We start from the raw sequence: 27,392 nt of genomic DNA on the forward strand, positions 1-27,392 counted from the left end.
ATGATATCAAAAGCCTATTGGTTCCTGGATTCTTGATTCTAGAACTGCCTCCTCCTGTGCTCCATTCTAGATTCCAGATCCTAGATTTTAATTCTGTCTTATTGCTTATTACCACCACCCTCAGCCTCAGACAAGTGTCTGTCTGTAAGAAAATTTAAAGAAGTACCTAGCGAAATCTTGTGGCATCTGACTATAGATATGCTTAGGACTTAGATGGCAAAAAATCATGGATGACAGAATGGGTGTGGCCAGTGGGTATTTCCTGCACTAGATTACAGGGAGAGTCATTTCCTGAAAAGTCTTCTCCTTACAGAACTGTCAAGTACAGTGACAGCAGCCTGCCTTGCTCCCCTCTTTGGGCATCACACCTCATTAACTACCTGACAGAAGGTGAAGTGAACAGATAGAGAAACCTAAGCCAAAGTGGTAGAAACCACTGCCCAGTGCAGACTAACTGGAAATGAAGATAAGACATTCCTGAAACCCTACTGTAAGTCCACAGGAGACAGAAGTTTGCTAATGCACAGCCCAAGAGTCCAGAGTCTGGGTTCTATTCTGTAAAGCCATGAGCTGTGCTGTGACCCCGGGCCAGTCGCCTAACATTTTAAAACTTGTTTCCTCATTTTACAATGAGAAAGAGATTGAAGTAGGTGTCCTGGGAGTCTTTGAAATTTCTTCAGAATCTTCAAAATCTATGCCCGATTCCAAGATAAGAAGCCGGCCATGGAGACAGAATTGGGTTCTGTCCTAGCAGGGCTGAATGTAACTTGAATAACCTTGACTGTCCTTAGCCAGATTTCTTAAACTCTTTGAACTTCAGTATCCTAATCTGAAAAATGGGGCTTCTGTCATGGAACTTCCAGAGCCCTTAGAGGAACAGAGAGTAACAAATATAAGTAAAAGGTCGCTTCGACTGTTGCCGAATTTTGAGTTCACATAATATATAACAGTGAGGAGCCCAGACACGCCTATTTTCAAATCTCAGCTGTGTTGTGTGACCATGGGCAAACTATTTCCTTTCTCTGAACCTCTGTTTCATCCTGTGACAAATAGAGACATTAGTCCTCAAAGGGTTGTTGAGAGGATTACATGAAATAAAAATGACAAACACATTTAAGGAAAGTGCTCAGGATCCGGCTGACAATGTTTTTGCCCATTTTTCTATTTAATCTGAGTCCTCCCCACCAGGCGACCTCACCACCTCAGACTCCTCCGAGGTCAGAAGGCCCTTCCTTCCCATCCAAAGGGAAGAGGAAAGAGAGAAGCAAAGTCCCAGTGATAGGAAAAGGTCCCAAGGTGACCTTGGAGGAACAGAGAAAGCCAGCCTGGAACTCATCTGCCTGGAGCCCACGGGTTCACCCCGCCTCACCTCCCTTGGTTTCTGAAGCTTAAAATAGCCTGAACCGGTGTGGCTGCATTTCACCGCCACTGGAGAGAACCCCTAGGGTGTTTTCAAAGCCAGCTCCCAGCTCCTCAGTAGCCAGGCTCTGTTCTAGTTCCTTCACACAGCCTCAGGCTCCACCTTGTCTGCTGCAAAAATGTGCTCTGAGCCTTCTCTGCCAAGGCCATTCTCCAACAGCTCTGCTGCTCAGGGGCTCAGACCAATCACCACTTCCCAGGCTGGCAAACAGGCATTGTGTGACCTGCCCAGAGGTGGGTGGGAGGGCTGGGACCTTGGGTTCTAAGCAAAGGCCAGGGTCCAGGTGATGAGTGAAGGCCTGGAGGGGGAGTCACATGGCTGGAGTTCTAGCCCCACCTCCATCCCTGACTGATATGTGACCTGGATAAGTCACCTCCCCTATCTGACCCTTCAAGTGGTGTCATCAACGAGAAGTGTCTGTAGGTCTCTCCTTGGTTCCTTCTCACTGTGTGCTGGCCTCACCCTCCATCCTTAGAGGTTGTTAAATGGCTTTCCGCAGCGACCAACTGGCTTCTCATTTTCACACCCTGCAAGAAACAGAGAGCTTCCTGCTTCCCGCTTCCCATGGACCAAACTGAAGTCCTGCTCTGACTCTCGTCACTTGAGTTGGGCTATGTGCTTGTCAGGGACATGGTGAGCTGGCCCACACAGCCCATTCTGACCCCCTGTACAGCCAAGGCTGGAAAACTAAAATCCCAGGTAGGGTTGTGCGAGCAGGTTGGGTCCTACCCGTCAGATGCTCTAGCGTGAGGTTTGGAAGGCAGCCGTGAGGGGGGACCCTTTGCTCATTGCTTTGGTCATGGCTCCGGCCAAGGATAGTGCTTTCAGTGTCCAGTCTCACCTTCGCGTGCATCAGGAAGCTTTGGAACCCTGGATGGCAGCAACTAGGTATGTTCTTGAACATAGGAGTCCCCACGGGGGCCTCCTCACTCTCCACCTGCTTCCTGCATCCTGGCTGAGAAATGAGCATCTTTCCTGGAAACCAGAGCGTGCTCCTTCGGCCCTTACTGGGGTTTCATGAGCACCTGTTGTCCTGCATTGAATACCTTTTGCTTAGAAGCTGCAGGAGTGGTTTCTGCTCCTGTACCTGGCCAAGGTACCATCCCTGGGCCAGTCACTGGGCCAGAGGGAGAGAGGACTGTTTTGATTGCCTGGACCCTGCATCCATGCACCCACCCATGGGATCTGGGCTAGCCATCTCTGCCAAAAGATACAGAGTAAGAAGGAGAAGAAGGATTTCTTAAAATTACTATTACTTTGGTTTTCCTAAATTACTTTAATCATTAAGTTACAATGATGAAGGGGAGAATAGAAATTGGGCGACACAAAAGGTCAAATGTCCATTACCATCTCAACCCAGAACTCAAGGTAAGGAATCCTAGGAGACAGAGAAGTAGAATCATGGAAGATGTCAAGGTTCTGTCCAGCTAATAGAGTAGAGAAAGGAGATGGAGAATGGAGGAAAGGGGGGATAGGGAAGTACTGGGGAATAAAATCGACCAAATTATGTTATGTCCATTTATACCACAATGAATCCCATATATACAATGCATTAATAATAATAATAATAATAATAAGAAGAAGAAGAAGAAGAAGAAGAAGAATAGTAATGAGATCAGTACAGTAGAGCAAGCAGATCAGGGAGAGGGAAGAGGGGAAGGAAAGAGAAGGTACTGGGGAATGAGATTTATCAATAGATGTTAAGTGCATGTGTGGATACAGCCTAATGAATCACACCATTATGTAAAATTATAATGTACCAATAAAAAGAAGATTCTACCTAGGCTCAAATTATGGTGCAGCAGACACTGATGGTACCACCCCCAGTCTCCCAGCCCTTTCCTGTTTCATGTGTCTATCCTTGGCCAGAGGTGAACACCTTGCCCAGGTTGGCCCTTGTCCAGGGATTGGCATCTGGGGGATGAAGGGCAAGCCTCCCTGCCTCCGGTGAAGACTGACGCTGAGGAATAACTTACATTCCAGAGTGGGGTCAGGCTGAGGCTGGCACTTGGCCAGAGATTGGACCTGCTTGGCCTTGTCCCTGTCTTGTTCCCCTAGTCCCTGGCAGGATTTCTGAAATCAGTCACATGCAATAAATCCTCATCCCAGGGTCCGCTCTGAGGAGCTCAGACACACTGAAATGGCAGGAGTGGTCAGCAGCCAATGGAAACCCAACCTCTACTCTGGCTCGCTTGTGACTATTATCAATATTGAGGTGAGTCTGACCTCTGAGCAAGGATTCAGGATGCAAACTAGAGTCCTTCTGTTTAGAAAATAGATCAGTACATGAGGACCTTCTGTAATTATTTCTTTGCCCTTCAACTAGATTAGGGCATTGGAAACTAAGACAGCACCAGTAAATCTTGTATTTGGTTTCGCTGCTCCTTGATTAGAAAATGCTAACTGGTTACCAGAGGTATCCACTTAAACCTCAAGTTTCTAAATAAATATTTGAGGAAGAAATCACTTGTGTTAACTAAAAAAAAAAAAAAAAAAAAAAAAAACAAAAAAAAAACACGCCCCACTCTGGTGGAGAGGGGCCTCCTATTAACACATAGAGGCTCCTAGGGAGAGAGGCAGGGAAAGGAGGGGAGAGGCAGGCTGTGGGGAGTGGTTGGCAAGGTACAGAAGAGGCCTCTTCTCCACTCAGCTGTTGAAGGACAAAATGAACAATTTGTGGGCTACAGGACCACTTGGAATCCGTTTCCTCATGGATAGAAATGACTACTGCCTGGTTCTTGCTGGCTCCCTCCTCCAGGGAGGATGTTTACACAGCTACGCTGCATTTTATCTTTATATATATATATTATTTTTTAAATAAAAATCAGAGGGCAGTAGAAACAACTTTTTAAAGTGTCGTTTGATTTTTCTCAAAGTGAGCAAATTCACTGCACGACCAGCAGATAAATAAAGGCTCACTGCCGGCCTCACATCGTCCAAGAACAATCCGTGGCCCCAGCCAAGATGAACATTGAGAATTTCCTTCTTCAGCAGCGGTTCAAGTGTCCAAATCAGTAGCTTCTTTGTCTTGGACCCATGCAGCCCACAGTCTCCCTCCCTCCTACCGAGAGGGACCATTATTTGGAAGATGGTTATATTGTAAGAAAACTTCTGCCTACCCAATTGGAGGGCTGGGTAATTGCAATTCCAGGACTTCTCATAGGTGGTTTCTTCCTAGGTCTTCATTTATTTGCTGCTTAATGTAGAGGAAACCTCATTTATGCAGTTTCTCTTTCTCCCAGGGAGGATAAGAGCTTGGTACAGCTAATGGGCTGTGTTTCACTGACTTTAACATAGTTCCAGGAAATTAATGCTAAAGCAATTTGATGATTTGATATGAAAAGCATCTATTTTTATTGGGGACAGAAGATTAAATACTTGGGCATCCGTTCAGAAAACAAAGTAGCTGCTAAAAGGAATTTGTTTCTAGAAAGAAAGGAAGGGAGAGAGAGAGAGAGAGAGAGAGAGAGAGGAGAGAGAGCGGGAAGAAGAAGACAGAAAGCTAGAAGGAGGGAGAGATGAAGAAAGAAATTCATTTATCTATACTGGTAACTCTTAAGGCCAGCTCTGTCCAATAGAAATATGATTTGGGCCACTTGTACAATTTTAAAGTTTCTAGTAATCCTATTTAAAAAGTAAAAAAAAATCCAAAACCAGCAAAACTACTTTTAAATAACATTTTATTTGACCTAATATAGCTTAATTTCTCCTAACATATTTAAGATAAAATTATCTTTTTTAATACGTGATCAATATAAAAATTGTTGATATATATTGCATCGGTTTTTCTAACTTTTCACAATTTTTAGAGTCCAGTTCAAGCTCTCAGCAGACACAGGTGGCCACCACATGTACAGCACAGGTCTAGTGTCTTGGCCACGTGATTAAAACTCCTCTCCAAAAGGACACCAGTGATCCCCAGATGACCTCTTCTCCTACCCAAGCCTCTCTCACATGGCCTTTCCTGTCTTTGCAATCTGATCACCTCCTCCCTGGTAGGTTCTCCTCCCTCCATTTACAGAACCTGACTTTCCAGGTTCCTCTCCTGTACTCCCAGCCCTCCCCTCAGTGCTGTGACTGTCCTCCAAACCCAAGTTCTCTCTCGCCCTCTCTCTGTTCTAAACCCAGGCTGCACCTGGTCCCTCATTTCTAGCCACTTTCCCCCCTGCCTGGGATCCCACTAGGCTCTGACAGAACATGCCTGACCAGCTCTAGTTTCTCCTCCTACCCAGGCTGACCATCTTCCACGTCACCAGGATCAGTTATACCATTGAGGAAATATTTAATGAGCACTTACCATGTGCCAGCTGCAGGAATACCGCAGGGGACAAACCAGACAAAAGTCCCTGCCTTCATGGAGGTGACTGCAAGTGAGGGCAGTCCAACGATAAAACCTAACCAACGAGTACCATGACCTGGTGTGCTAGGAAGAGGAGGAGGATGGAGGCTGGTGAAATGGGCCTCAGGAGAAGGTCAATGGAGGTCAAGAGGAGAGCAGATGTGCAAGTGGCCGGGGAGGAGCTGCACACCAGGAGGACCCCAGGTGCGAAGTCTCGGGCTGAGTTAGTCCAGTGTTTGAAGTTTGAAGAAATCACTGTGGCTGGAGCCTTGTGAGCAAGGGGGAGAAAAGAAAGGGACGAGGTCAGAGGTCAAGGGAGCTGGAGAGTGGCAAGCCATCCAGGCCATTGTGAGGGCCTTGGTCCCCAAGGTTTGGGACATAGAGCTGGTCTCTCCTGTGTCTCTCATTCTCTCAGTCTGCAGGGCTTGCCTTCTGGGCCCTTCTGGGCCATTTCCCACTCTCCATTTTATCCTGCCCTGCTACCACCCCTAGCATGGTGACTGTCCCCAAGCACAGCAGCTGTCCTATGCCCCCTCCCAACGCCTATTGCATAAGGTTTAAAGCCTGGAGTGGACCCTAGCCCCCCTGCAGGCCCTCCCCATCCCCTGCACTGGACCTCACAGCTAGCTCCTTTGGCTGCCTTAGCCCTCCCAAGCCCTGGCTTCCCTCTCCTGGAACACACTGGGTCACCTCTGGCTTAAATGGATAAACACGGTCCCTCCCAAGAAGGCATCCCTCCGCCAGTCATCAGCTCCCAAGCATGGTAGCGTCTGGGCCACCTCCAGGCCTTTCCCACGGGCCTCCGTTAGCTCCTTGCCCATATTGGACCTGTATGGCCATTATCTTTGACTTATTTCCTCTCCTAGTTTGTCCAGGGAAAACTTTTTGGTCTCGTAGACTTCAGAGTTTCAGGGTGAGGCCTCCTCCCGTGATGGGGGACCGTGTTTGGTGAATGTTCTAGTGAGTGAATGAATGGATCCCAGTCGTAGAATGAGCTGCTGTTATAGGGCTGCATGAGGGCAGTGGAACTGGCCATTTTCTGTCACTCCTCTCATCTCCCAAATGGTAGCATCTGTTTTATTATTAATATAAAATATTTATAATTTTATAATTATAGTCATGCTGGGTCATCGTTCAACAAGTAGACAATTAAACCTCTCTGAGCCTTTCTCTATCACTGTAAGAAAGGGACAAGGATTCTCACCTTATAGGGTTGTAGGAAGAATTAATGTGAGGTCATGCGTGGAGGGCATTCTGTACTAGCCTGGCACAGAATAGGTGCTCAGTAAAAGACAGATATGGAAGTGGTGGTGGTGAGGGGAGTGATAACGGTGATTATGGCTTTGAAAGAGCTAAAAACAAAGTGGTTAATGAATAAGGTCCCACCTAGGTGGTCGAGTGACCCTAGCCCTCAATGTAAGGTAGTTGAGTTTTCCATTTATTTGATACTATTTACAAAAGCAGAGGGCGCCTGACATCATCACACGAGCTTCCAGACATATCAGTCATACATCACATATTTATTCCTACACTTGAGGCTTTGAAATAGAACAATTTCATGCTAGGAGACTATAGATGATTAACATGGTAAAAATCTAGTTAGTATGGCTATTTGGTGTGATGAACTGTGTAAAACTGGTTTGTTGAATATATATGCAGTTTTTTAAAAGGAACAGATATTTTCTTGTAATATTTGTGTAGTTTTTATTTTTATAACGTAAAATAATGCAAGTATTTAAATTTTGGAAAGCAAAAAAAAGTGAAAACAAGACAATGAATCACATAATTTCACAATTCAGAGGCAAAGACTATGTATCATGAGGTATATTTTTCTAATCTTATTTATTTTTTCCTTTATAATAATTTACAAACATATAATGTATCTTCTTCTTATAGTCCTGGATAACATTAATTTGAATTTGTTTTTATCTGTCTGTGGCAAGAATTAAATAGTACCTATTACCTTTATCTTATACAAGATACAAAAAGCACATTATTTTATTTACTATCTCCCACTTCCAACCATTCCCAGATTTGGCTTATTTATTTAATATGGAACTTTGGACTTAAATTGTTGTTACCATATTGTTACTTATTATTATACATCTTCTCTTTCAATAATTACTTTAATATCTACATTAAGTTTTATGTCCTCATTAACAACATATTTTTAACTGGTTTCCAAGTTTAACAATCATACACTGTATCTATATCACTTTTTAACTGGTTCTTGTTAGTTTCACATAACAGTAGAACCCATTTTGACATAATTTTACAAGCATGGAATATATCTTAGCCTAATTCAGAACCCAGTACCTCTCTTTCCCTTTCCCCACCCCTGCTTCCTTCCCTCTATTCATCTTTCTGCCATTTACCCATAGTTATTATTATTTTTTAAATTAATTTCTTGTAGGCATACATGATGGTGAGATTCACTGTGGTATACTCATATGTACATAGGAAACCTATGTCAGATTCAGTCCACTGTCTTTCCTTTCCCTATCCCTTCATTCCCCTTTGTTTAATCCACTGAATTTATATTCTCCCCCAATCTTATTGCAGATTAGCTTCCACATATTAGAGAAAACACTCAACCTTTGATTTTTTTAGGATTGGCTTATTTCACTTAACATGAAAGTTTCCAAATCCATCCATTTACCTGCAAATGTCATAAAGTCATTCTTCTTTATGGCTCAGTAATAATAATACACACACACACACACACACACACACACACATACACACACACATATATATATACACATACATACACATATATGTATATATATAAAATATATACATATATAATTAATATGTACTATAATACATAGTATATAATGTATATACTCTCTATATAGTATATAATTGATATATAGATATATATCATAATCTCTTTATCCATTTATCTGTTGAAGGGCACCAAGTTTAGCTCTATAGCTTAGCTATTGTGAATTGTGACAAGGATGTGGGGAAAAGGGTACACTCATATATTGCTGTGGGATTACAAACTGGCACAACCACTCTGGAAAGCAGTATGGAGATTCCTCAAAAACTAGGAGTGGAACAACCATTTGACCTACTAATCCCACTCCTTGGTTTATATCCAAACAAATTTAAATCACCATACTTACAGTGACACAGCCACATCAATGTATCTACCTCATTCTTAGTGATCTTCTTTGGATAATTTTTTTTCAGGCAGGATGTGTGGTACTTGACTTTCTCAGATCTAGAATATCCAATTTTTTTTTTTTTTTTTGTGGCTGAATGCAGAATCAGTGGTTCATACACATTTTCCCTTAAAATTGTCAGTGTTGCTCAGGTTAGCTTCTAAAGGTATGCTGAAATTAACCCATTGGTCTATTTAATAAATTTGCCTGATACGTCATGATCCCTTTTTCATCTCTTATGTATAAGAAATTTAAGGTCACTTTGTTTGGTAGCAGTGTCAGAAATAATGGACTTTAGGGTGTAGGAAATGCAGGCAAGTTCTAGGCTTTTGTATGCATGTGTGTGTGTGTGTGTGTGTGTGTGTGTGTGTGCGCGCGCTCATGCATGCATGCCTGGAATAGAACCCAGGGATACTTAGTCACTGAACCACATCCCCAGCCCATTTTATTTTTTTATTTTGAGGCAAAGTCTTGCTAAGTTGCAAAGGCTGTCCATGAACTTGTCATCCTCCTGCCTCAGCCTTCTGAGTTGCTGGGCTTATAGGCATGTGCCACCACACCCCAAAAACTCCAAGCTTTTTGAATAGCCATGTAGTTGCTGGACAGTGAGACATGGTGGAAGGAACTCGGCTTATTATTTTTGCAAATAGTTAGCAGCATGACCTTGAACATGTTACCTGATTCTCCCTGAGAATCAGTTTCCTCATCTGAATATGGGGATAATAAACTCCCTGGAGACTTGTGGTTTAAGATTTACAAGGCACCAGGCAGGGCCTCCGTAAATCATATTATTCTTCTGCAAGATAAGGAGAGTAATTCCTCCCCTAGACAAAGGCCAGGGACCTTTAGCTCAAGAAAAAGATTCTGTCTTGGGATTCAGAGTTGCTCTCACTACCAACTGGAAGGGTCTTGGAGATGTTGTTTTATCCTTGAAGGCTGAGAATATTCTAGGGGGGCAGGATGTCTGCCAACGGAGAGAATGAGCATCAGCTGCTCAGACCCAGTTGTAGGAACCTGAACTCCGGCCTTGGAAAAAAACAGGGAAAAGAAATGCTGCTTCCCTCTGGTCACAGATGCATGTCTTTTGTCCTTGTCTCAAGTGTTCCTGTTGTTCTTGTCCCTTGCATCATGACTCCGGACTATGGGTGTGGTGTTGATAGACGCCATTAGATCATGGAGCCTCACCAAAGAGTGGTTCCCATGCCAGCAGCTTCGCATCACCCAGGAGCTTGTCAGAGATGCAGCATCTCAGGCCCCAGCCTGGAGACACTGGCTCAGAATCTGCATTTGAACAGATCTCCTGGGGACTCAAGTGCAGGTCAAAGTTTGAGAAGCTCTCTCCTCTAGACCACATGTTCCTCAGAACTGAAGTTTTAGGTGTCTCCTTTGTCACTCCTTTGTCACTCACCAATAGTCTTTTTTGAAAATAGAAATGGGAGCACAGAGGAGTGTCCTGGGAGAAATGAAAGTAAAGCCCATAGAATTTTAAAACACAGGATAAAAGTCCAGCGGCTTCTCACACAGTTTCCTGGGAGCAGAGGAAGGGCCTGCCTCTCCTCCCGGAGGCTGGCAGCCCAGGATGGTTCTTCCCGTGTTCTCAGCCTCTCTTCTTGGCCACAGTCAGGACAACACAACAGCTGAGAGCCCCATCATGGCAGCCATGGCTTTTGTGGTTCTCCCTGCATGTAACTCTGGGGATCCACAGTGTCCACAGATGTGGTCGCAAAACACACGGCACCTGATGCTGCTGCTTCCGTGTGTGTTTGTGGTTCCAGCCTTGACTTCTCTCTGGGCCTCAGGTTCTCTCCCATCTCTTCTCTAGCCATCACCCATGAATTGTGTCCCCAGAAGTGGCCGCCAGCTCCTGGCCAGAGGCAGAAGCAGAGGCTTGGACTGGTGAACAGAACCAAGGCTCCATCTGGAATCCACTGAGCCCTTGGAGCAGACTCCCCATTCCTGGTGTCGGAATGGGGATGGGCCCTGAGTCAGGGAGCACCACACAGTCGGGAAGGGGGACCCCAAACGCTGGAAGATTGGAATTCCCTAGTGGCTGTTTCAGGGGCTACACGGGACCCTGCCCAGTTCATAGAGCTGTCTCTGTCTTCAGGGGAAGTAATTTTTTTTTTTTTTTTTGTCTGTGGAAGCAGCCAGCCTATGACAGAGTTTTAGTCCCAGTGTTGTAAAATCTCTCTGGAGACTCCTGGTCGAAAGTGAGAATTGTCACTGTAAAATGACAAATGAACCAGGGTAACCAGGGTTGGATGACCTCGCTGCTTCCCATGATCTGTAAACCCCCCCTATTTAAAGGGACAGAGGTGCTGGTTACCCCAGAAACCCACCCACCCCAGGGTTTTCCAAGAAACCCACCTGAGTCGGGCTTTATGGCTGGATGGAAAATAGGAATATTCACAGTGGTGCCGTGATGGAAAATAAACGATCTTATTACTTGGCGAGAACTACTCCAGAGAAAAATTATACTTAAAAAACCAGATGGTTCCTTTGTTTCCAATAGCTGCCTATAAATTCTCTATTTTTCTGTTCTGTGGAGTCGAAATTGATTGAAATTGACATTTTTTGTCATGAGTCAGTTGACAAGAAAATTGGGAAAACAAAACAATCAATGCCAGCAGGATTTTTTTTTTCCCTCTTTCTCTCCCAAACAAGTAACTGGAGGTTCGAAGAAGTTTAAAAAAAAAAAAAAAGGGGAAAAAGAAAGCGAAGGAAGTCAACGATCTGTTTTCAGAAGCTGCCAGCAGTTGCCTTTCAGAAGGTGCTGGGCAGATTAGTGGACACCCAATTGATCCAGCTGCTGTACATCTGGAATCTTGAAGTGGCCTCTCTGGTTCTCCATGCAAAATAGCGAAAAACCACTTTGGTTGTTCTGCCCCATGTGGTTTCATAGCCTTTTCCAAGAGGCGAAATCCAGACTGGGGCTGTGGAAAATTGCTGCTCTTGGCTTGGAAGTCACCATTTAGCAAGTAGGGTGTTTCAGAGGACCGGTGAGCCTCAAGATTAATTCGTGTTTGCTGTCTCCTGGGGCTCCCACTCAGCCACTTGGCTCCAGAGCCGCCAGTCTCTGGTGTTGCAAGGCTCACCAGGGGCAAGAAAGAACGCAGCACAAATGTCACCAGTGAGAGCTGCCTCCATGTCTGGATGGATGTCTTCTGGCTTGAGAATTTCCCCACAGATCACCATCCCTGTCTTTCTTTTCTTTTCTTTTCTTTTGGGGGGGGGGGCATTTACCGGGGATTGAACTCAGAGACATTCAACCACTGAGCCACATCCCCAGCCCTATTTTGTATTTTATTTAGAGACAGGGTCTCACTGAGTTGCTTAGCACCTTGCCATTGCTGAGGCTGGCTTTGAAGTCGCCATCCTTCTGTCTCAGCCTCCTGAGCTGCTGGGATTACAGGTGTGCACCACTACACCTGGCTCCATTCCTGTCTTTCAATGATCAGAGATGACCTCCTGACCAGGAGCCTTGCAGGTGATGGCGCTTTGATGCAGCTGTTTGGGGCTTCATCTCCCAGCCATGTGACTCACCTGAGGGCTTCATGCCAGCTCTGCTGATGAATATGTACAACGAGGCTGCAGGGACCAGAAGAGAACCCCCTGAAAGAGTAGTAAGTTTGATCTATTTCTCCAAACATGATATACACATAGGAAAAAGGACACTGGACTATAAACATGGTAAATAAGCTTAGCAAAGAGCCCCTTTCCCACCCCTTAGCAGAAATGAGTCCCAAAGGATGATGCATTTCTTGTAGAAATTGACTTTTAGAAAGGGATGAAAGTTCGGGTGGGGTGCAGGTCTGAGAGTATGGCATAGATATACATAAATAAATCTATAGGGTCTGTCTTTGTTTTAAAGCACAGTCCTGAGGTCCACCGCATTTGCTGACCATTAAAATGCTTTGGAGAATGGTGTCTTCTTTGATACAAACTGGCAAAAGAAAATGAGAAAAGCAAATGGAATCCTAGCCCAAACTTTGAAGGGTGCTCAGCTCCTGCATTAACCCAGAGTCCAATCTCACTTTCCCTGTGCAAACCTGTCTAGCTTTGTCTATTGTGAATTCCTGTAGCATCTACCAACTATCTCTCAATTTACATGGGAAATTTAGAAATATGGAATAATAATAACCTTCCTGGGTATTCTTTCTACTTATTTCAACTCTTGTATATCACTGGAGGGAAGATTTGTGCCTTCGTATCACCAACATCAAGTTCAAGGCTCCCAAAGAAGGGCTCAAAATAATTTAATGGTGCAGAGCCTCATATATCTCATATATAAGTGGTTAGGTATATGGCCCAACCTAAATGAGGACAAGAATCCTACAGTAGGAAATGACAAGGACAGCAGTCCAATTCAGAGAACACTTGCTGATATCTTCTTAGGGTCATGGCTAAAAGAGTCTGTAACAGAGGAAAAGCTCCTAACACCAGAGATAAATGTCATTGTGTCCTGCATCCGGCCATCTTCGATGTAAACTGCAGGCATGGAAGCAGGCATGGAGAAAATCTGAGAAGCCACAGGATCAGGGCTTTGAAAGTGTATTCTGGCCATCATTATGGGGAGAAATAGGCTGGTGTGCTGGAGCAATATTAAATATCAAGAAAATTACAGAAATTTTGAAAGCCAGTTCTTAAACCATTGGTAACTTGCAATCAACCATGGAGGAAGTATTTACACTATGAAAATTAGTGAACACTACAAATCAGTGCTCCTCTCCCACCTCATCCCACCCAGAGAGCTGGCTTGCTAGACTCCTACTGCTATCATTTAACTGTCTGTGGACAGGCAAGAGTAATTTTTAAGCACAAGCCTGAAGCTATGATCTTGAGTGGTTTTTATTGCACAAAACAGAAGCCTCTGCCAACAACAGCCTATGATTCCAGGAACAAACTTGGACTTCACCTGTTGCTAAGTGTGCTGAGACTCTCTGTTCACTTCTTGGTCTCCTCAGCTACATCTGCACAACTGACACTGCTTACAGTCACCACCTTGCTTCCAAAGGGGTACCCTATGCTTACTTATACAAGGTGCATTTTGAAATTGCAAATTTATCTCCTGATGGACCCCCAGAGCATTGCACTTGAGTTAGATGAAGCATTACTCCCCGCAGTGTGAAGGAAGAAGAACCAGGAAGCACTCTGATGTCCGGAGCCTCTGTGCAGGACACCATCTTGGATTTTTGCTGCCTTCATTTGCCCTTCTCTATAAGGTTTCTCTGGCTGAGCTTATCTAGTCCCTGGCATCTAAACACTGTTGTCCACTGATGTCCATAGAACCAGCTATGATATCCCTGCCTGAACTCCAGACTCATATCCATCTTCCTCCTGGGTGTCTCCACAAGGATGTCCAATGGCATCTCAAGACATAAGTTGGCTCATGTCATGCTTTTCCCACTGGCTCCCTACCTCACACCAAAGACAAATCCCTGAGATGATATCATGTCCATCCCCAACCCGTCGCTTCTCCGTCCTCACTCCCACTGCCCTCCCACTTGCCATGTTGGTCTCTTTGCTACTTCTCACAGATAGCTGCAGCCTCCACCTCAGAAGAATGCGCTCTTCCATTTGCCTGGGAAAGCCTTACCAGGTGTCTTCATGGCTTCCTGTCTCACCTACCCCTTTACCACCTAATTTAAATGAAAACCTCCCTTCACCCTCCTACTCTTTCCTCATTCTTACCTTTTGCCATTTTGTAACTGAAGTATCCTGACTTTCTGACTCTCTTATTTATTGTTTTTTTCCTCCCCAAGAATATAAGCTCCCTGAAGGCAAGTCCAGCTTGTTCCCTGATGCATCCTCAAGACCTAGCCCAGTTCCTAGCACATAGTAGGAAACCAGTAAATGCTAGTTGAATGAATAAATAAAAATCTTGATTTCTGTCCTCAAACTTGTTCCGCTTCCAGCTTTTAATCTCTGCTAATGGGTTTGCCATTTCACTCAGCAGCTCTGGATGAAACCCAGGGATATCTTCATCCTCTCCACCCAGCTCACTGGCAAGTGTGTAGACCTCCACCCTCAACGCAGATCATGGGTCTGCCTGCAGCCTCTCCTTCTCTGCAATCACCATAGCCCAAGCTGCTCTCATCCCACCTGGACAACTGTCGTAGCTTCCTCTCTGGTTTCTCCCCTCTCCCATACCACCACCCCACCCCTTCACACTCACTGCCAGAGTAATCTTTAAAAATTTCAAACACAACATTTGGGTCCTTTACTGAAAACCTCCAGAGGATTCTCACTACACTTAGATTGAAGTCCTCAAACCATGCAACCTGGTTACTGCTGACTCCCAGGCTCACCTCTGGCACTTTCCCTATTCTCTCTGCTTTGGCCACGTTCATCCTTCTATTCCGCAGTATGTATTAAAGGCCTGCTACGCAGCAGGATAGTCCTAGGTGTTTGGGGAATACCATGGAAGGGAAACAAACAGCAAGCAATAAGTTTAATGATAATTAATTATATGGCATATAAGAAGGTGGTGAGTGCTATGGTGTTGGAAGCCATGTATGAACTATGGATTTTGTCTGAGCCATTAAGGTAGGGAAGCTGCTTTTCTGGGAACTCCTGGGTGAAATTCCCTGGTTCGAGAAAAACCTAGATCATGCTGGTGCCCTGCCTTAGCTCACAGCCCTAGGTCAAATGCAGCACCCTGGAGATGGGTGTAACCTGCCAAGCACCAAACAACCTGTTTTCCCAAAGAAGCTCCTTACTGTGTGTACCGCTATAAAGAAAGCAGACACGGGCTTTTCTCTTTGTTAGGATCAGACCCATCAGGTCTATCTACCCATCAGGCCTCTGCTTCAATTAATTTCCTGAGTTTTTGACTTTAATTTTTAATATTACTTTCATGGCTTTTATTTCCAGCTGGCCCACACCTCTGACAGTTACCCACTCCCTCCCCACGCAGGACTATGGAAAAGAGAGTGAAATTGAAGGGGACCTGGAAGGGTTGAGCTGGGGCAGGGAGGGAAGGCTCCAGTCGTAAGCAGGTGCACACTGAGAAGGCAGGATATAAGCAAAGGTGAGGTGGGTGGGCTACCCTGGCACCCTCTGTTCCTAGCTAAGCTTGGAACTCCATTTCTCAGAATTCCCCTCCATGCATAGTTCCAGATTACTGTGGCTCCCAAGGGACACTGCACAAGATTTGGAAGGTGGGATCAAAGCAGCAGCACTTTTTTTTTTTTTTCCCCCAAGGAAGACTGGGACAGGGTGGCAGGTCTCATCACAGCTTGCTTATGTTGGTGCTTATCTGAGGGCTCTTTTGCTGACAGCAGCTGGGCCACGGCTCTGATGGTTCCCATGGGCCCTCTCTTTCAACTTCTCCAGCTCCTGGTAGGGTGCACACTTAGCCATGCAATGACCAGCACCCAGGCCAGAGGCTGGAAGGCACAGGGAGACCAAGCGAGTTACATTTTATCGTTGTCCTTGTGATCCTCACTTCACGTCCATCTTAACTGCTCAACTGCCTGCCCACCTCGAGGACTTGGGACAACAGCCTCATGTAGACAAGTTAACCAGCTCCCACTCTGCTGGTCTAACAGCTAACTAGCGAACTAACAAACTAATAAAATAAGGTAGTCATGTCTGAATGTTTGCTTGACCTTCCTCTGGAGTCCTAGGTTGAAACCCAAGGGAATGGTATTAGGAGGTGGGGCTTACGTGTGATTGGCGCTCCATCCTCAAGTACAGAATTAGTGCCTTATAAAAGAGGCCCAAGTGAACTCATTCTCTCCTTCCACCAGCTGAGGCACAAAGAAAAGGTGCCATCTATGAACCAGGAAATGGGCCCTCACCAGACACCGAATCACCTGGCACCTTGACCTTGGACTTCCAGCATCCACAACTGTGGGAAGTACATTTCTCTTATTTAAAAGCCACTCTGTTCGTGTATTTTGTTATTATCAGCTGGAACAGATTAAGACATACACATATTAATGGATTTTCATTGGGATTTTCGAAGGGGAAAGTATTTTTATTATATTTACTATATATGTAATGGTTCTTCCTTATTTAATCTATGAATATATGCCACTACTTATAAAATCTTACCTAAACATCTAAAATAGAAGCCTCTGCAGTCACTCATATCACCTTGTTTTTTAATGGCATATATTTTTCTTTAGTTCTATTTTTTATTTTTTTGACTACTTGTTAACCAGGGCCTATACTATTTATTTCTTCCTTCCCAGTACCTAGAACACAGACTAGACACAGTAAGAATTCAAAGAAAACAACCAAATAAATGTGTTTGATGTATTTTTTTGTGGCTGTCAATAGATTTCTAAATACTAAAATAAGCTGAAATTATTTCATCTCAAACGTTTTACATGGAAATCTCACTAGAGCTTAATAGAAATCCCCAGTATTTGATCATAAACTCTATAAATGACAAATCATTTTTAACTGATTATGCTAGTCAAAATTACTTCTATTAATATATTTTAAAAGCACAACAAAATGAAATGCAAACCTTTTATTTATTGTACCATGCTATTCATTTTGAAAAACAAAGTTCACTCTTTTCTTAGGTTAAATATTGAAATGATGACAAGATAGTGTATTTTGGTAGTAAGTTTCACTCAATGCTAAGGAGATTCTGAGTAAAATTTAATATTCAGTACTAACAAGCTAGATATTGAACTACAGGATTTTTCCCTAGCAAAAATGTTTAGGGTAAGGAGAGTTAAAAATTGGACTAAAGCAAAGCACTCTAAAATCATATCTTGTTTTACATTTTAACTATTTTAAACACAAGAAACATCTAACTTCTTTTGCCAAATCTGCAATGGAATAAGGCTCCTAATTTTTGCCAAGTGACTCATTGCAATTGTCATTAATTACTCCTCTGAACATGAGGCTGCTATTGGTTCCCTTTGCCTTTCTTTTCTTTATAGTCTATGCTCTGAGCTTCCTGCTTGGCTGCAGATATTCTGTACTAGCAGGACTCATGCTTTCTTACTAAGGGCTCTCTTGACATCATCTTCAGTTCCCTCCTAAACAAATTTGTTCATGCATTTGACCAAGGTATGGATCCTCTCCTGGGTTCCAGAGGCTGGTTTAGCTTCAAGGTCATTCTCTTGGAAAACTCCTTTCTTCTCTAACCCATAAATGTGGCATCAACCCGAAACAGCAAATCTGGCCCTTCCTTGGTTTCCTGAACATTATCCTTTAGATTTTTTGGGGCGTCAACGCTTCCTGCTGCGATTCCTACAATTCTCAGCCACTGATCTCTATTTGTCCTTGGTTAAGTACTCTTCCTTCCCAGTTTTGTTTCTGCCCTTATAAAATCTGAGAGCATCGGGGAATTTCCTGTGCAGCCTCATGTTTTATTAGCTCCCTTCCCCCTTTTCCTTCTGCAGCAGGAACACTTGCAACTGCAGATGCTGAGTGACATTTCTGAGAGCATCCCAACCCTCTTGAGACACCATTCATTACAAAGTCCCTGACCATGACATCTGGCCTATCTCTCTTCTGATCTTTGGGAAATCTGCTTCCCTAAAATCTCAAATGCAAGTTTAACTATAAAGCTTTCCTCATCCTAAGCTATCACGAGCTCAGAAATGAATTTGGGATCCAAGTGGCCATGGATTTGAATACTGGCTTTATCACGCATGGGCAATATCACCTCACCTAGTCATTTGTACCCAAGTTTCCTCATCTGTTACAAAAGATTATATCTCCCAAGATGGCCATACCAACAAATAAATAAATAAATATGTATTCCACTCCATATGTTTTTCTTACAATGTGACGTTGACAGTCCCCTGTCTAGGCAGGCAGAAGAATGCACTTCAACTTCTGAGATTAAACCATAAAAGGCAACACAGCTGCTACCTGGATCTCTCAGGGCATGTGCCTTTGGAATCGGGTCTCCAGACTTAGCAAAATACAGGACACACTGCCAGCTTTCTCCAAATCTACTTCCTCTTCTCCTAGGTACAACTAGCATTTCTCAGGCCACCTAGTAGTTAGATGTGTCCTGAGACAGGTGTGGACGATTCGAGACACCATCAAGTTGCCCTCTCCCCCCGGCCCTCTGCCATGCATGTTGCTCCCTGTTCTTTACCTTCCAGTGGCCTGATGCAGATAATCTTGACAACCTTGGAGCCCCCTATTAAGTATACCACAAAATGCAAAGAGCCTGGGTCCCTGAGTCACTGGTTGGAAGAGAATGACCAAGGGATCAGGAGCATCTGTTTTGGACTTGATGTCGCTGAGAAGTTAACTTCCATTTCATTGAGCCATCATACATTGAGGAGATATTTATCACAGTAGCTAGCCCTATTGGAAGGCTACACACTACATAAATCCCAAATATTTGGGGTAAGCACAGTCTGTTTTGCGGACAGGCACACCATGGGATGCATGCCACCTATGAGAAGCTGACTGCGGCTGAGGTTTCACTGTGGACACAGCAGGTTTTATAAACAGGCCTGGAAGAATGCTTCCTTGCAGGTTTCCCTGGCTCAAAACAATTAAAGCCACTGCTGATGCAACAAAGCCTTCTCTCAATGCATTACGTAACTTCTATTAACAAAAACAACATGGTTTTAATATTTTCACTGTGGTCTAAATCTGAATGAGGAAATCATTTAGAATACTTTGGATCTGTCCAAACAGTTCTCTGGACACAGTCACACAAATGTTCCTTCATGTCCAAGAGAAATACCACCTGAAGTATACCCTGGACCTGAGATTAGATGACCAACCAGCCCAGTGTGCCCAAGACTGAGGGGGCTCCTGGAATGTGAGGCTTTCAGCTGTAAAACAGGGACAGTCCCAGGCAACGTGGGGAGAGTCTATCATCCTACAATATATACTAAGGTGCTAAAAGCAGGTTTACATACATAGGGGGAAATCCGGGAGAGAACAAAGAGGGATTCCCCACTCCTCCTCCCAGGAAGGCATCCTTGAAGTTTGGGAAATGATGTTGATCCTTTTGGGCATCACCAACCAGAAAAATCCCAGAGTCTTCAATCCCAGTGGTTGTACCCAGGCCTTCACAAAGGTCAAGGGCCAATGCTGAAGTTAGACAGTTCCAGACGTGTCCCCAACACTCTCTCCTGCACAGCAGGACAGCAGGTAGCCCTGAGTGCTTCCAGAACAGTCCTGTAATGAATGAGAGAGGCGGGTGCAGGTGGCCAGCAGGGAAGACTGTCAGCAGGGAGGGGACCGCTGGGGCAGGAGGGAGGGGCAAGCACAACACAGCATAGTATGGCCATCTGCTCTTCTGCAGGGGGTCTCTGTCACCCTGCGACCTCACAAGCACTTGCCATCAACCTGGCCCATCAGGTGGCTCCTGGAACATGGAGCTATTAATTCATTAGGAAGATTCCTACCCCGTGAGCTGCCCACCCCGCCTGAACTGCTTCGAGACTAACTTCCCGGAGTGAAAAGAGCTAACCTCTCTCACCCCGGTGAGAATCAGGACAGGCCACAAGAGCACATGTACTACTATCCCCCGGTTTTTCTACATCACTGTCACCATCCTGGTCACCTCCCCATGCTCCCTATATAGTGATCACCATGGGTTTCTTTCTATATTGCCTCACTTTTAAAACTCAATTCATTCTATTTTTTAAATAAATTGCATATCACCAACATAAATGGACAACTGGGATCGCTTGACAGATATATGACAGTCATAAAAAGTAAAAAGTCTGATGAAAGCCCAGCAGTGTTATTAAATTCCTGAGGGATGTAATTGCAGATGGAAAGCTCCAAGTCCAAGGCCGGTTCTACTGTGACTTAAAAAAGACATTAGGGGCTGGAGCTGGGGCTCAGCGGTAAAGCGCTCCCCTAGCATGTGCCAGGCCCTGGGTTCGATGCTCAGCACCACACAGAAATAAATAAATAGAATGAAGGTATTGTGTCCAACTACAACTAAAAAAATAAATATTTTAAAAAATTTAAAAATTTAAAAAAGGACATTAGCAGAGGTTAGAGAGATGCTGCGGACAATATTCACGTCTCATTGACACTTTCTTCCTAGTTAACTGAAGGAGAATCGGAAAAGGACCTGGCAGTTTTGCTGTGAGACTCACTGTTATCAAACCCTGAGTCTTGCACCACTGAAGACCACCTGTCAGTCATCAGGTAATTGGATTTCACCTCAAATGAATGCTCTCGAGTGGTCTTGAGCAGAGCCTGGTATTCCAGGCCTTTCTTTCCCTCGTCAGTGTATTTTCCCACTGAACAACGTAATATCCCCAAAGCTTCTCCTGTCTGTTCTCTCTACACAATGCTCGACTGCTAATCTTGCCTCCGACATACTTTAAAAAAATTAAAACAATTAGCCAGAGACGTCTTGGTGTTTCTACTTGAAGTCTTTGCCCCTATTTGCACCAGTCTGAACCTTCTCCTCCCTCTCTGCCCTTACCCCCGAGAAAGGGTCCATCTGCCTATCAACAGCCAGGCCCAAACATCAGCCTGTGAGTTTTCAGGCTCCACTCCTCCTGCTTCTCTCTCTCTCTCTCTCTCTCTCTCTCTCTCTCTCTCTCTCTCTCTCTCTCTCTCGTCTCATTTCATCCCCATTCAGCACACAGGGAATGCTCGTAACTCTTAACAGAAAACCTCCCTTTTCATCCCCCTCCAGCTGTGTCCCCATGTGTCCACTACACCCACATCCAAGTTTCTCAAAGGAAGTGCCCACACACCCACCGTCTCCACCTCCTTCCACTCCTTACCCCACCACAATCCAGCTTCCTCTGACCACCCTCTCACTCCACTAAAATTGCCCTGGTCAAGGACTCAAGACCCCCCCCCCCCTGCCCGGGTTGGTCAGCTGTTCATCTCTGTGACAAATACCTCAATCAATCAACTGATAAATAGAGAGGTACACTTGGGTTCATGGTTTTAGAGGCTCCAGTCTTGGATTGGGTGGACTGGTGGTTTCCAGGCCTCTGGTGGGTGTGCCAGATGGCAGTGGTGGGGAGCAGGTGGCAGAGCAAAACTTTCACTTCCTGGCCAGGGAGCAAAAGAGAAGAGGAGGATGGGGCCCACCATCCAATGACCGGAAGCCCTCCTGCTACCCCCACATCCTAAAGGTCCCAGCACCTCCCCAGAGCACCAAGCCCTTTGGAGGACAGGTAAGATCCAAGCTGAAGCTCACCCCTCCCAGGACACGAGTCTTGCCTGCTTCTCTGCCACACACATGCTTGGCTTTGATTCTGTTTTCTGTCCACCTCTCTGAGGCTCCTATGGGACACTTTCTTCCTACATCTAAGCTCTAAATGTGAGAGTCCACCAGGGCTTGGCCTGGAGCCCTCTCCTCTCCTCCCTCCACACTCTCTCCCAAGGTGACCTAGGTGTTCCCACAGCTGCAGGTGTCTTCTGTAGACAGGAAATGCCCAGTTTGCCCCTTCTGCCTGAGCCACACCTTGGGAGCAACACACAACGCCCATCTGCCTCTCCTGCCGGGTGTCTTATGAGCATCTTGTGTTCCATGTGGCAAAAACCAGACTCATGATTTCTCCCTCCATACCTGTCACTGCCCAGGTTTCCTTATTTTGCTGAAGGGCACCATTGTCCACCCTGGCCCTGAACCAGAAGCCCAGAGTACTGCTTGATTTTCTCCCTCTCTTCCTGTCTCAGCTTTTATGGTTTTCCCCAAATATATCCCCAATCCATCTTCTTCCTTCCATCTGCACTGTTGCCTTCTGAATCTAAGCCACTACGATCTTTATTAAAAATCATACAGGTGATTTTTATTGGTGCATTGCAATTATACACAAGTGTGGGGTTCATTATGCCATGTTTGTACACACACAAACCATGACTGTGTCAGTCGATTCCCCAGGACCTTTTCTCTCCCTGTCTTCCTTCCTTCCTCATCTTCTTGATCTACTGATCTCCCTTCTTTTATCATTATTACTAGCAGTAGTATTTTAATTAGTGAGATATATATGATTTACATGATCCATTTGGTATATTCATCCATGGACACAGCATAATTTGACTTATTTCCTTCCACAGAATTTCCCCATGCCCTTTTGATTCCTTTCCTATTCTATTGATTGTCTGAAGCATGTATCTCCTGAATTCTTTATCTGACATTCCATCTGAGATGCTAGGAGCCACAAGCAAATAATATGATGCATGGCACTTTGGGTTGTAAGGTGACTCCAGCTAGCCATTGAGATGATATGATTATGTTAAGATTTACATTCATATGGAAATTGGACTCCTGCTGTTCACCTTGGCCTGCTAAGGGACTCATGTTACGGGACTCCTGGGGAGTTCCATTGGTTGGGGAAGGATAGTAGGAGGGAATTCAGGGGGAGGTCCGGCCCCCCCCCTTCCGGTAGACGCGCGCGTGGGTGGACCGGTTTTTGGCTTGCCGGCCGCATACGGAGTATTGGCGGCTTTTTCAAAAATAAAGTTTTGTTCCTGCTTGAGTGGCTCGTGATTCTGTGCCCAGCCAGACTGAGGCAATTGGTGGCCCGTACGGGGAACGAACCCGCGACCTTGGCGTTATCATCTTCCTTATATTTCTGTGAGATCGTTTTTAAAATTCCTTTGCTGTCATTGTTTTCTCTAGCTTCCACATGAGAGAAAACATTAACCCTTGACTATGGATCTGACTTATTTCACTTAGCATGAGGTTCTTCAGTTCTAACCATTTACCAGGAGATGACATAATCTCATTCTTCTTTATGACCAAATAGAATGTGATTGTGTGCCAGGTGTGGTAAGGCACACCTGTAATCCCAATGACTGAGGAGGCTGAGGCAGGAGGATGGCAAGTTTGAGGTCAGCCTCAGCAACTTAGCATGGCCCTAGGCAACTTAACAAGATCCCATTCCAAAATTTAAAAATTTCAAAGGTCTTAGGATGTAGCTCACTGGTGAGGTGCCTTTGGGTTAAATTCCTAGTGCCTAAGACAAAACAAAATAAAAAACCCAAAATTCCATTGTCTACATATACCATATTTTCTTTATCTGTAAGTCTATTGCTAGGCAGCTGGGCTTGTTCCATAACTTGGCTATTGTGAATTGTGCTGTGAACTTTGGTATGCATGTATCACTACAGTATGATAATTTTAGTTCTTTTGAATAAACATCAAGGAGTGGGGTAACTGGGTCATATAGTGGTTTCATTAGTCTCTTGAGGAATCTCCCTAGTGTTTCCATAGTGGCTGCACCATTTTGCAGTCCCACCAACAATGTATAGATTTACCTTTCACCCCACATGCTTGCCAGTGGTTATGGTTCTCTGTACTCTTGTTGACGGCCATTCTAACTGGTGTTAGATCTGCATTTTCCTGTTGGCCAAAAAAGTTGAACATTTTTTCATATACTTGTTGGTAATTTGTATTTAATCTTTTGAGAAATCTCTGTTTACATCATTTGCCTTTTTTATTGATTGGAGTGTGTGTGGGGGGGTGTTGAGTTCTTTATATATTCTAGATATTAATCCCCTGTTCAAAAAGTAGCTGGCAAAGATTTCCTCCTCTTCTGTAGGCCCCCTCTTCATGCTCTTAGTTGTTTCCTTTGCTGCACATAAGCTCTTTAATTTGGTGCATCCCACTTATTGATGCTTGGTTTTCTCTCTCAAGCTGTAGGTGTCTTGTTAAAGAAGTCGGTACCTGTGTCACTATGTTGGAGTGTTGACTCTGTTCTAGCAGCTGCAGTGTTTCTGGTATGATCTAGTTTTTGATCCACTTTGAGTTGACTTTTGTGCAGGATGAGAGCTAGGGGCCTAGTTTCATTCTTCTACATACAAATATTCAGTTTTCCCAGCATCATTTGTTTAAAAGGCTGTTTTTTCTCAAATGTATATTTTTGGCAACTTTGTCAAGGATCAGATGACTGTATCTATGTGGATTTGTCTCTGTGTCTTCTATTCTATTACATTTGTTGGTCTGTTTTTATGCCAATAGCATACTGTTTTACTACTATAACTCTATAGTGTAATTAAGATTATTACCCTTGTTGTTCAGGATTGCTTTATCTATTCTGGCTCTTCTTTTGACAACATTAACTTTGCCTGTTCAAGTACATGAGAGGTCTTTTCATCTTGTAAGGTCTTCGATTTCTTTCTTCTGTATCCTATAATTTTCACTGTAGAGGTATTTCAGATCATTTCTTTTTCTGATTGTTTCAATAGCACCAATATCCTCAACATTCTAGAGGTATCTTTTTAAATGTATCACATCACCTCCTTCCAGAGACCCAGTTTTGGTTTCCCAGTGAACACAGAACAAAACCCCAAATCCTTATTACCAGACATACAAAGCCCCACAAAATCCACCTTTGTCCACTTCCCCCCATTAAAGATTTCTGTTTTGATCTCTTTGCTACTACCCTGAAACCCATCAGTTTTCAATAAATGAATGGATTTGAAAGAAAGAATGAAACAAACAAATGAACGAATAAAATGTCAAGACTTACAGGAGAGTAATCCTGACACAAGTTTTCAGATAAATGTTTTTAGAAGCACTAAAAACTTTTACAGGGAAAGATAAAAATAAGAATGTGATCTTAGAACTAATAAAAAGTATTTATTTCATAATTCCCCAAAGGTACTTGGATAACATATATACACATTCCTGAAAACTACAGAACTCCTTAGTTTGAAAGCGTTCACACCTACCTACTTGAGAGAATACATTCCTAATTGGTACACACACACACACACACACACACACACAGAAGCGGTGGGGGAGAAAACACTGCCAATATTCCCAGGAAGAATAAACAGAAAGAGATTCCTCATGATAAGTTAGAAGGTATTTGTGTCCTGCCTCTTTTGAGTCCAGGCTCAGCAGTCAGGTGGTCAATACCTTATTCAGGCCACTGCAGATTCACTATGACTTTTTATAAGCAGCTCAGCATCTTGGTGTCTCTATTTGCCTACATCTCTCCTCCCCTCAGAGTTGCTATTACAAGAAGCAAAATCATTTTCAAGATGTTACATTATTTTAAAAAGAAGCGTCACTCACATATATCCAAATCAATTTAGAAAAATTCTGGTACTTGGCAATGAGTAATTTGTTATGTGCCAGGAGGTCTGAACTGATTGCCTTAGTAGGGTGAACTATAGTTATAATAAGGGCTCTGATGACTACCTGCATGACTTATATATACACATATGCTGGATCAAATATTTAAGAAAACATCAATGTTATAATTAGAAGCTACTTTTACTCAAAAGGTTAAACATAGAATGACTATGTGACCTAGGAATTCCATTTCTGATTATATACCAGGAGAAATGGAAACTTGTCAACACAAAGATTTGTATGCAAATGTCCTCAGCAGTATTATCAATGATAACCCAAACGTGACAAATACCCAAGTGTCTATTAACTGATGAATGAATAAATAATATCTGATGTTTTCCTGCAATGGAATATTATTTACCAATAAAAAGAAAAGGAGAACTAATTTGTGATACAATATTACAAATGATACAAAATACAAATGAATCTTAAAAATATGCTAACTTCAAGAAGCCAGCCACCATAACTTATTTCAGTTTATATGAAATATCCAGAATAGGCAAATCTATAAAGACAGAAAGTAGATCAGTGATTGTTTAAGGCTGAAAGTGATGGGATGAAAAGGGAGGGGCAGATTAAGGAGTGACAGCTAAGGCTGGGGTTCCTTTTCGAAGTGGTGAAAATGTTCTATAATTGATTCTGACGATGGTTGTAGAACTCTGTGAATATACTAAAAATCATTAAATTGCACATTTTAAATGGGTAACTTATATGACATGTCAATTATATCTCAGAACAATTGTTAAAAAAAACATATGTTTTTTACCCTAAATTATTTTTCTTTTCATTTTTAGAGGATGCATTATGTTAATCGATGCTGTGTTGTAAAATGCCATCATAAAAATTCAGATTTTTTTTAATAACATGAAAATCCATGAGCAGAAATTGATTAAACGGGTGATGTTTATACACTATGGATTACATTGCAGAGACTTTTATGCATGTGTTCATTTGTAATGACCTCCCTTGGTCAGTCTATAGGATTGACCTTCAGCGTTAGACAGGAGCCTGCCATCTCAAGGCTGTCTGAGTCAATTTGGTCTGCTATAGCAAAGAACTGGGTGGTTTATAAATTACAGAAAAGTATTTCTGACAGTTGCAGAGGTTGGAAATTAGAGATCAGAGTGCCAGCATGGCCAGCTTCTGGTGAGGGCCCTTTGCAGGAAAGAGGGTCAGAGAGCTTTTCCAGATCCCTCTCATAAAGACAAAATCCTAAACATAGAACCCCCACCTTCAGCCTAATCACCTCCTGAAGTCCTGAGCCTAATACCACCACCTGGGGGGTTAGCATTTAGCACGTGAACCTTAGGGTCCACAAACATGGAGTCCATGCCAAAGCTAGAGGGGCCTTCCGGGGTTTCCCTGTCTGTGCCCTCCAGAAGATAAACATCCTTCCTGCTCCAGGAATCTCACTAACTCTCCCCACTGAGCATCCTTTTCTTTTACAGTTTT

This window comes from Spermophilus citellus, assembly GCF_964194105.1.
Source record: "Spermophilus citellus genome assembly, chromosome: 15".
Classification (NCBI taxonomy): Eukaryota; Metazoa; Chordata; class Mammalia; order Rodentia; family Sciuridae; genus Spermophilus; species Spermophilus citellus.